Source organism: Pteropus medius, unplaced genomic scaffold (genome assembly GCF_902729225.1).
Source record: "Pteropus medius unplaced genomic scaffold, Ma_sr-lr_union100, whole genome shotgun sequence".
NCBI lineage: Eukaryota > Metazoa > Chordata > Mammalia > Chiroptera > Pteropodidae > Pteropus > Pteropus medius.
In genome coordinates, this window is record NW_024347867.1 from 3902563 (window position 1) to 3914904 (window position 12342).

The window sequence follows — 12342 nt, forward strand, 5'->3', positions numbered from 1 at the left end:
TACAATAAGTCTTTCAAGTACTCCATACAACTCATCGTTTCCTGTTGTGAGAAAGATTTGAGAAAGATTTAGTAATATCTTTTTAAAGAAAATATTCAACCGTATTTGAATTTTATTGATAATTTATATTTTCCTCAAGGGCAGATTGACTCCATTTACTATTTGTAATAAATCCATATGATTAATTCAGTATGTTTGCTGACTTAATATTTGGGGCTCCAGAAAAGACTAGTGTTAGAGGAGTTAATTATCAGAGCAATCATAAAAAAATACTTGACTATAGTGTGTGTTCCAGTTATCCTTTAGCAGCCATAACATTGTGCAAATTTCATTCTTTAATATTTAAAAGTTGAAGATTAGCAATTATGGAAGATATTTGAATATTATACTCATTGAATTATTTTGCATACTTTTGAAATTTGTTATTCCTGTGAGTATTCCTGTGACACCAGTGTTTACATTTCTGTGTGTGTGTGTGTGTGTGTGTGTGTGTGTGTATGCATGCGCATGCATTCTAGATCTCAGAAAAGTGCAGTCTGGCAGAGTTTTTTGTCTTACTCTATAGGCTTATTATAGATGCCCATGTGAGTTAAATGATGAAATAATAGAACCAAAGCTTCATGAAACTATGAGAAATAATGCTATAAATGTTATAGTGATGCCCTAATGATCTCATAATAATTCCAATGAATTAGGAACAATAATAATAATGGTTTTGGTACTGTTGGTCTTTTGATTATGTTTTTCCACTTGGGTTATTAAATGATAGTTCTTAATATATTAATAACATTCTACTCTGTGCAATCAATAGGTTTTAATATACTCGGTTTATACAGGCCCTCCCCAAACACTCATTAGTTCTCCAGGTTTTGACTTGCGCCAAGCTTTCTTTTTGATGTGTTTTTTTTAAGATCTTCTTCTCTGTCTCTTTACTACAAACTGAGCATATTCTACTACCCTTCCTCCACAGCCCCCCTGCATACTGTCAGTTCACGGTAACTTTTTCTCCATAACCTCTAAATAGGATCACAAGTGTGTTCATTACCCATGTCCTCTAGTCTAAGGAAGGTAAAGTCTGATTTTCACAGAAAATATAATTATACTTAATTTCCATTCTTTGTGCCTGTATGACCTTATTTTCATTAAAGGGATTAAGAGCAGAACATATTTAAAGATAAAAGAAATAGGAAAATATCTATCCAAAAATTTAACAAAGTAGGATATTTGTAAGGTCAAACTTTGTACTATATTGGCCCCAAAAGGAGCGAGATTTCTGGAGTCTGAGGAAAAAAAAAAAAAAATAGAAAGGGAGTAGGCTAGGATTTCAGAATGGCTGAGCCTAGGGACCTGAATGACTTCTTGACCTCGTACCTAACCACCAATTTCTAGCTTTCTTCACTACACTTTATCATTCCCACTTCCCTCTTGCTCTTGAGTAACCACCATGAATGGCTTGAGGCCAGGAGATGCTAGCTGCAACTATTCACCAGGTAAGGGAAATGAGACTTTCTCAAGTCTCTAAATTAGGGAAAGATGTGCATCTTGATATTCCAAGTTGGAATGAACTTTTAAGTAAATATATAATTACAGAGCATAGCTTTATCCTACAGCACTATAATGTGATGTAGTGAGTGTTCATTAAGTAAATATAAGTTACCCTGAGAACAAAACCACTTCTGTACCTTTGTTCTCTGTGTTTTCTCACTCTTTTTAATTTACTTATTTCCCTTTTTTTCATTTATTGAATGAACTTTAATTTTTTTTTGTTTGGAATTCTTCTTTCTGATATAAACAATACCATATCTTTTTTTGAGATTCTTTTGATAGAAAGTAAAAAAATATCCCCACATGGCATTAACCATTTAATCAAAAAGGATCAGACCTTCCTATCTGGCTGTAGTCACTACTTTTTGTTTTTGTTTTTAGTTTTTGCATTCTTTGCTCTTAATGTAATTTATATCTAAGAGTGCATTTTCAAGTTATTTTTTTCAAGAACTATAAATTGAGAGGCATATTATTTGATCCTACCTATTTTAAAATATCTCTCCGTTATCTTTGCATAAGGCAACTGGCGAGGGTTTTTATTATTTGATCATAACCTTTTCCCTCAAAGCATTGTGGAAATTGATCATCTTTTTGCCTTCTGGCGTTTAGTATTTCAGGAGAGACACTGGGCATTAGCCTGATAGTTATTTTTTTTATATATATAGGTAGCCTGTTTTGCCTATTCGTGTATTATAAATTCTTTTATTTTTTTTAAACCTAATGTCCTAGTTCAGATTCGATGGTTAAATGAGTGGCTTTTCACCGACTTTTTGTCCTGAGTGCTATTCACTCAGACATTTTAGCATTATAGGAAAAGCAAATAAGACATTAGACAGTCATAATACTAGATTATATGAAAATAATTAGATCATGCCACTTTAAGAATTAGTTGCTGCACCTGCTTATAGCCTAGAGCAAGTTAAGTGTAATATCAGACTCAGATTAATCAGAGGTCATTGTCTGAACCCTGAAAGGCAGGTGTAAAAGTTAGTTAATAGTTAAATCAGCACAGGCTTGAGTCCCATATTTCCTTTAAATGAAGGGCTTATTTGCAAATCAAAGAGAAAGAGCAACTAGCATAAGGAAGTCTTCCCCCTACATGTTTGGTTTTTTCTTATTTGAGGTTGTTACATAAGGAACATAGTTAAAACATATCTGCCTTTTAATGTACAACTATATGCACAGCAGTTCCCATAGCTTTCATATTGTATGGTGGAATTAAAACATGGTAAGCCATGCTGAATACACATAAAGAACTTTTTGTGATTTGAGAATTGTTCTTGAATCTCTTCCAGTGAAAACCGATACAATAAAATTCAAATAGCATTAATATGTTCTATTATAATCAATCACTGATTTTTGTAAAGCCTCTTTATTCCAAATCTGTAACACTAGTATTACACCTTTTTTCTTATTTTATTCGATGATTCCACAACCCTCATTAATGAGAACGAGTTTTCTTTTAACAAATGTTTTTGGTGGGTTTTTTTGTCAGTTTATAAAACTACAGCATGCATTTTCACAGAAGGCTACACACCTGCCACAACAGGTTGAAACAAAATCCAGGCTGTCTCATCAGGGTTATACCAGTTATGGAACCTTTTGCCATTCTTCTAAGTATTGCATTAATTATTAGGAATTAAATATTCTAGCTTGGTTAGAAATTTAAATGTTGATTCATTATTCTTATTATAAGACCAAGCTATTTATTTATTCTGCAGCTAAACTTCTAGGTTTTCTAAAGGTTTGATTGATAAATTTTTGTCATATAATTTTTCATCAGTACTAAACTTAAATATGTTTTAGAGTATTTTATTATTCTGAAAATGTATCTGAGTTGTTTATGATGTTACTTGCCCTTAACACTAAATTTATTCACAAATGTACTAATCTGAACCATACAAATTTAATTTCATTCTGAGGCTTTTGAATTTTATGATATCTGTACTTATTCTACAACATTTTGAGTTTTTGTTGTTGGATTGTCATCATTGTTTACCCCACTCTGTAGGTTCACAAGATTGCTACATATTGCATTATTACACATTAGTATAATATGCTTCATGCATATATTTAAGTAAAATATGTTTTTAACATTTTTACGAAATATTAGGGGCAACTCGTTTATGGATAAATGCATGAGTTCAAATGAAATGTCCTTGATCCAAAGGAAGCACTTCATTTTCTCCAATCTGTAGAATTTTCCAGGAATTTATAGATTGGGGTGAATATATTCCTATAAAACTCATAAAATTGAACCTATGGCCAATCTCCACCTGTAGGTAATTGCAGGGTGGAGAGGGAACTGATAAACTATAAGCTTTTATAACTTAAGTCATAAAAGAATCTGTTTTCACTTATCGATAAAATAGCAATTCAAAGCAATTCTATTGAAATTCAAAAATAAATGTAAAATACGTTGTCCTTTAAGACCACTTTGGAGTTGTCCATAATGTAACAATTTTCTTAAGTATCTGCACATTATTTTTTTATCCAGACATTGTAAATTATGAAGCTTATGTTGATTTTTCCCATCAGCATACTCCACTAATGTTTGTTTTTCTTCGACATTTTTCTCCTAATTCCTTTTTTAATTTTGCTAAGTTTTTCTACCTGGCAAACTTAAAACTCTGAAAATTTTATGTTACTGGAGGACTATACCATTAGAGTGGCATAATCTGAATTTATTTTCTAAATAATCAGTAAACACTGATTATTTAGAATGTGCATAGGATGGTACAGTACCAAGCACTAGGTAGGTATGGAAAAAGTAGAAATACAAAAAATAAAAAACATGCTTTGTGTCTTTGAGTAGCTCTTGGTGAGCTGTAAGCAATTAAATCCCAATATATGAAATGGTTAAAAGTTCAGAGCTATATATAACAGATGTTATGTCACTAAGGCAAGCTTGTGCTGAAGTATAGGAAATGCTTTAGACATTGAGTGCTTTAGGAATTCCCAGGACTGGAGTGGTTTGGGAAGGCTGTTTAGAGTAGGAAAGTGCTACTGGATCATAAAGGAAGGACAGGAAAGATCCGTAGGGGAAAGATCCGTAGGAGAAAGAAAATATGCACAGTTGACGGATGGATAGCCAGTTTGAAGCAGAGTATTTCACATGAGATAGAAGATTAGAAAAGGTAATTTGGGCATGATTTATGAGATCACTGGGTGTTATGAAAAGAATTAAGACTTTCTCAATATAAGCAATAATAAGGCATTTGAGCATAAGAATATGACCAAGGGGGTAATGTTTTTAAAAAGTTAAAATAAAAGCAGCTCGTGAAATTATAGTTGGTTGCCAACAAGAAGAAAGTGAGTGAGTTGTGAAGCTGCTGTAATCTACACTTAAGGTGATAAGGGTCTAAATAAGGAAAGGGCAATGGAAATGGAAATAGAGAAATGCTTGTGAGAAAGATTTGTAGATCAGAACTGATAGGGACTCAAAACAAAAGTGCTAAAAGATGATTCTGAGACTGCAGATATTGGTTATTGAGAGAATGATGACTCCATCAACAGATGATTCCCTTATTTTTAAAAAACAGAAATTAAGGATGATTTTTAGAGAATAATAGATTCCACTTTAGATATGTTGAGCCTGTGAACAGGTAGAAGTATTCAGCAGAGAACTGAGAACATAGGCTTGGATCTCAGGAAAAAAGGATGAGTTTGAAGGTCTAAATTTCTCATGCTTGATAGAGCCACATTCTCTAGCTCTAAAGTCCAGAAGGGAAACCCAGTAGTCAGAAGGCTCAGGCTTCAGCTGTGGGAAGTCACATGTATCATCTTGGGCACGTCCATCATGATAGGGGTATTCAAAGGCCCCATTCAGGAAGGAGGCAGATATACAGTCTTTAGAAAAAGCTGAGTCAGGAACCAGTCTCCACCTATTCACCCCCTAAATCCATTCTCCACCTGTTTACTTCTCAGATCTATTCTCCACAGAGCTGTTTATCCAAAGCATGAATACAATCATGCATTAAAGAACCTGTGGTGCACCCTATCTCCTACCAGGTGAAAAATAAGCTATTCAGCAAATCATTTGAAGCCCTTCCACTACCTTTCTAAACTTATTTCCACCTTTTCCCCAGTACTCACTCTGGCCACTATGAGCTACCTCAAGTTCCCTAAACTCGTCTGGGTCTCTCACACTGACGAGTAATATTAGAAGAGAGGTTAAGAACACTGAGTCCAGAAACAAATTACCAGGCTTCAAGTCCTGGTTTTGCTCCATGTGACTTAGGCAAGTTTCTTTATACCTCTTTGTGTTTCAGTTTCCTCATCTGTAAGTGGGGGTAATAATACCTACCTTGGAGATTGTTATGAGGGATAAAGGAGTTAAGACACATCGTACCTCACTCAGTATATTTCTGCATACCAGATGTTGAATATTATTTAATCACATGAGATGGCTAGATAATAAGGACAAGAACATATCCCAAGCCTGAGAAGATTCTTAGGTCCAGAATCAAAGGGCGGACCCCAAGGTCCCAGCTAGGGGACATTAGGAACCAGGGAATCGGATGAAAGCCTTACTGTGTCCTGACCAATCTTTCTTTTATCTTTTTATTTTTTAGTTTATTTTATTATGTATTTATTTATTGCATATTCTGACTCTGGCCCGGAGTCAAGTCCAGCTACACCAGTATAACAGGCATAAACTGGGACTGTCTTGGGCAATTCTAAATGTGCAGTCACCTTATTCATCAGTCAGTAACAGCAGAGTGATCTTCCTTAAATGTAATTCAGAATGAGTTACCCTCCTCCTCAACACTCTTTAATAACTTCTCCTTATGTTTAGAGTAAACCCCAAACCCTTTCCTGGGGTCTTGGACATTCATGATATGGTCTCTGCCTGCCTCTTCAGCATCACCTTATAACACTCTCTGCTGATTTGTTTTTAACACAACCAAGTTTTCATTTACTCACCCATAGGCCTTTGACTATTTGGTTTCTCTGCCAGGAGTATTTACACCGTTTTGCATAACAGGCTTTTTCTTTGTGTGTATTACATGCTGTTGAGCTGGCTCCAACTCCTGGTAATTCTATGAATAAGTGATGTCCACAGTGCCCTGTCCTCAACAGCCCTGCTCAGCTCCTATAGACTCCTGCCTATGGCTTCTTTTACGGAGTCAATCCATCTCATATTTGGTCTTCCTCTTTTCCTGCTGTCTTCTGTTTGTCCCAGCATTATTGCATTTTCCAAAGAACCCTGCCTTCTTACTGGTCTACCTGAAGTAGGACAGCTTATGTTTTGTCATTTTTCTTCCAGCGATGTTTCAAGCTTAATTTGATCTAGGACCCACTTGCTCATCTTTCCGATTGTCCAGGGCATATCTAAAGCTCTTCTCTAACACCATATTACATATGAACCAATTATTTTCCTGTCAGCTTTCTTCACTGTTCAATGTTCGCATTCATACATTATAATTGTAGGAGCGTATGGATGACCTTAGCCTTGGACCCTAATGACACATTTTTGCTCTTGGTCATCTTCCTAATTCTTTTTCTTTAGATCCCTATAAATGGCAACTTTCAAAGGATCTTATTTCACCACTCTATCTGAAGTAGATACACCTTATGTGGTGTTATTATTTACTACGTGTTTTTTTTCACCTTAGTTCTTATCTCAATTTGTAATTTTTTCTTTAGTTGTTTTTTTGTGTATCACCTGTTTTCCTCAATAGAATGTAAGGTCCATGAAAGCAGGGACCATGTCTGTCTTATGCACCACTGCTTACAGACTGTCAATAGATACAACTTAAACAAATAAATATATGCTAAAATTATAAAAATAAGTAAGAGCAAAGAGCCAGGCTGGACTTCAAGAATGTCCATATTCAGGAGTTTAGAAGAAGAGTGCTCACGGAAGACATATGAGGAGAGAAGAGAGATGGGAGACATCAGGAATAGTGTGGCATCTTGGAAGCAAGGGGAGTGCGGAAACAGGGAGTTTTGTGCTATCACAGGTGGCCAGAAACATTTGGGAGAATGAGAACAGGGCCCCATAAGGGAAGCTACGTGGTTACACTAGGAGGCATGATGAACTGGAAGCAGTTCAGGAAACCTGCCATGAGAGGAGGATGAGAAGTAGAACAGCAGTTAGCTAAGCATTGTGTGTTTAGCTAAGCATATTGCTGACTAATTTTACAAAAGAAAGTAGCATTTTCCAAAAAGGGCAACCATAATATAAATCTATACAGAATATAAAGTAACTGTTTCTTTTTCCTTGTTCTTCAAAAGTGAAAAATTAAATTTGGTATTTATATAACAGCATTACATTCAAAATAAACATTTCTCAGATAGAAGGAAAGATCTATCAATGTAAATGGGGCAGAAGAGGCAGACTGGTTTTAGCATTTGATAATGGAACAGAGCGGGGCAGTTGTGGCAGGGTCTCTTACCAAGGGACTTAAAACTTTTCTAGTTGGTAAATGAGGAAGGTTGAAGAAGTTTATCTTTTAAATTCATTTTTGGGTCTAAAATTCTATGAATCTTTTTCAACTGCCCTTACTGTTCCAAGAGAACATATTAAAGCAGAAATCTAAGCAAATCCCTGATTGTCATCCCTTGAATGCTGACTCATCATTTCTCTCATTTTCTCTGTTCATTTCTCTCATTTTTTCTGTTCCCAGGATTCAGTTAGAATTCACTTCCATATGTTACACACATGGCAGTTATGTCCACCAAATCAAGTAACAAATGCCCGTCACTACTATTGCTATTCGAAATTTCATGCTGCTTAATCAGTGGACATGGGTTAGTCGTCTTTAGTAGATCAAAAACTACATCTTTTCAGAACAGGACCAGTATTCTCCACCTTTATAAGCCCAGTGCCTGGTGAAATGATACCAGGAAATTGGTATGGTGTCCAGACACTGTGCAGTTTAGCCAACAGGTCGGTTAGAGAGCACATTAGATTGCAGTGGGAAAGAGAGAGGGCACTGATGGGGCTGCCTAGTGTTCCTTGAAACAACCCCCACTAAGCTATTTTGTCCATTTCACCGTTCACTGTTTCTTGACATAAGAAAAGGCATGTTCAGTTACGCAGACTGGTAGAACTTGAGGGGAGTAAGCTAATCAACCATGAATCAAGAACAATCCAGAAGAGCATAAATTTTTTAAAACAATACATCTAGAGTATTACAAAACCAAAGAAATTAAAATTATTTCATTTTAAACTCTAGCTGTGACATATTCTTAGTTCAGCCAGTGAGATATCGAGAAGTTTGAATGCATGTTTTCCATGAGACTTAACTTCAGAGGAATTGTTTTGGTCATTTTTCCTGAGAGCAGCAAAAAGAGCAAGCGGTGGAAGGGACTCAACAACTTCTAGAACTTCAGCTGTGGAGACAGGAACCAGAAGTCAGGAGCACTGCTGAATGCCGTGAAGGGGAGATGGTGATATGCCCTGCCTAAAACACAGGCTTAGCCCCCTAACATGTTTCTTTGTAATACTTACTGTCATTGTAAGAACAGTCTGTGTTTCTGTAATGCAGATTAGCTTTTGTGCAGTATATAAGTGGGTGAATAATGTCAGTATTCTACATGTCATAAGGGTTAAAGCCGTCAGAGGCAGACTTTCTTACCATCAAATGGAAAGACAGCAATTTTAGAAAAAACCGAAATGCCTTTTGTTAGTGGCTAATTTAGTAACTTCAGTAACTGCTGGTAGAAATGAAGAAATGGCAAAGACATTTTTCCTAATTTTGAAAAATAGTTTTGTTTGATTGATGAAGAACTCTAAAACCTGTGTTGTATTTTTAATTTTGATAAACTGGTCTCCTTTGAAATTAAATTCTTTCATGGACCTGCTTTTCAAAGGAGGTCTCGTGAATGCTAGGTAGGGTGTGAGACGACAGAGGATCGGGGTGACTAACAGTAATGCTGGGCACAAATGTCAGCAAAACTTTGGTACCACATCAGGACTTTGATTAGGGTTATGATTGTTTCTCTCAACACCCTAGTTACAAAGTTCCATAGATTTTTAAATAGCAATCACTGCATTTTTATAAGCCCTGTTATATTTAGTTCACAGTTTTACAGAATAAGTTTTATAGCAGAAAAGCCCATAAAAATTACAGAATTTTGTCTCCCCTAGTAAAATGTGTACTCCATCAAGAGAGGGATTTTGCATGCTCCTATTTGGCACAACAATTTAAGCACTCTGAAATGCATTGCACATGTTACTCACTGTTACTATTACTGATATTCATAGTGATTCTGAATCTTTCAGAGTAAGTTAATCATAATAATAACAAATTATTATTTAATTAATGCTTTGTTGTGAAGATTAATGATACACATGCACTAAGTACTTACTTTGTTATCAGTATATCTTTGTATCTACTTTCTTTTCATCTGCATAATTCTTAGGTAGGTATTATTATTCCCGTTTTATAAATTATGAAACTACAGTACTGAAAAGTGAAGAGGCTTGCCTAGAATCACACAGATAGTAAATAGAGAGCCAGGAGATTCTTTTTTTATTATTATTTATTTAATATGTTGCCTAAGAGCCTCTGAAGTTCTTGGTGTTTGCATCAATACTTTTCCAAAGACAGCGGTATCTGCTAATGGGATTTTGTGATACGAGTTTTGAAACATTTCTTATCTCTATATATTTCTAGTCATTTAGCTTCAACATATGGCAAAGATGTTATTAAAGAAAAAGTCCCTTCATTTATGGATACATTCTTTCCTGGAAAACAAAAACTAGTTCTACTTTAAAAAAGCTGTGCTTTCATTAATTACGCAGGTTGTGTACTTTACTACAAATTATTAGTATCTTAGCTATGCTCTTCTTCTAGACCATTGTAGAATAAATCACTTTCCTCTTCTATAAATGCAGCTCATAAGATGTCCAAGAGTATCTGTGTCATTTCCATTTTCTTTTACTTATCTTTACATTGATTCCATTCCAGTTTGTACACGTTCTTTGGAAAAAATGACATCCAGAACTGGACTTAATATTCTAATTGTAATATGAAAATATGATGTCATTGGTTTCTGTAATCTGGATACTGTGTTTAATATTGAGTTATGACCTACCGTAATCCCTTGATGTATTAACGATGTGCTGTCAAGACGTTATCTTCTCATTATTTACATATTTGTTCCTCAGCATCCTCATCTCTAGAATGAAGATAATAATACCTGCTTCATTAGTGTTGTTCTCTTGTTTCAGGTACTGAATACAGTGTTTAGCACACATTAACCTCTCAGCTCTTACTATTTATCTTTGTTGATTTTTGTCAATTTATTTTTTGACCCACTGTCCAGCCTATAACAATTCTTTTGACTCCTGATAGTTTTCAGCCTGTGGTAATGGCTTTTTTCCAAACTCTGTAACATTGACAAATTTTTTAATGTTCCTTATTGTCTTTATTCAAGACATTAGAAAAATATTAAACAGTGAACAAAATAAAAATAGTAACAATTTCCTTACCTGTAGGCAATTTAACTTTTTATTTATAAGTCATTGTATTTAGGGAATATTATTGTTTAAAAGCATTTTCAGTGTTACATGGAGTTGTGCTTATCAAACCATTTACTTGCATACTTTTTAAAATAAGATTTGGTGATTACTTGAAATTTTCCTGCCAGTCAATATAAAATTTGATACCCTTAAGGAAACAGTAATATAGTCCATAGAAGAAACCAAAACTTGAGTTGATCATGCCATAAAATGAAGAAAAGAACTATTTAGAAAATAAAAAATGTAACGCTCATCATCATATGAAATATTATTCTCCATCTCGGGAGAAATTTAATTAAAAATTATTAAACCAGTGCTTTGTTTTTCCTGCTTAAACCGTGTACCATCTGCCACTGCTAAGGTGCCATCAATTCTTTCTTTTGCCCTGATAAACATATATCGTTTGTCCAGTTTCTTCTTTCTGTGATGCTCTTTATCCTGCCATCATCTCAGTGTCTACAGAGATCAGTCTTTGCCAGAGATAGCTGCACAGCAGTCAGTAATGCAGACACCTCTGGGTATAACCACATAATTGGATCACAGATTAGTTTGATGCATAAAGATTGAGATAAATTCCTGAAGAAAAGGAAACTTCTTGTCCTATGTTTTTAATGAAACTTCATAAAGTTTTCTTGTCTGGTAATATGGCAACATGAGAAAGCTTCTCTGAGGGCACTTTTTGGATTCAGAGCTTACTTTGCCAATCTTAGAAATTTTGTTTTCAGAAATGGAATTGAAGTAGGCAGATCTACATTTGGTTTGGAAAATATGGACACATTTATAGTTGCAGGTGTTCTAAAGAAATATTTTACTACAGAACACCATTTCTCTATGATAACTCGAAGAACTTTAAGAATTGAATAATAGTTATACCTAGCATTTATGAGCACTTATTCTGTACCGTGCACTGTGCAGTGTTTTATGTAGGTTTTCTCACTTGAATGATCTTATAATAATTCTATAAGATCAGAGTATTATTATTATCAGAGTATTATTATTATCATCATTTCCCAGTAGAGAGACTGAAATACAGTAGGTCTTCAGGGATCTCCTAGAAACATTTAAATTGAACGTGTTAATGTATTATGGTAGATGTGCCAATAATATTAACTCCCTAAAAGCAAAATCACTTTATGTGCATGAAACTGTAATGTCAGGGGCACAAGGCAGATTCTGTGAAAATTGGGAGCAGTTCAAGTAATAGTAACAGCAGTTAACACTGAAAAACAATTTATAGTTTTAAAAACTCTGCTACATATTATATATTATCTCATCTGATCTTTGTATCATCACTGTAACTCGTAATGGGATTAGCAAGGGCT

The 12342-nt window shown here is 34.8% G+C and overlaps 1 protein-coding gene across 10 annotated transcripts in view; it reads left to right on the forward strand.

The window, feature by feature from the left end:
* Positions 1-12342, forward strand: part of AHI1 (Abelson helper integration site 1) — a 164430-nt gene that overhangs the window by 101138 nt on the left and 50950 nt on the right. The window lies entirely within an intron of this gene.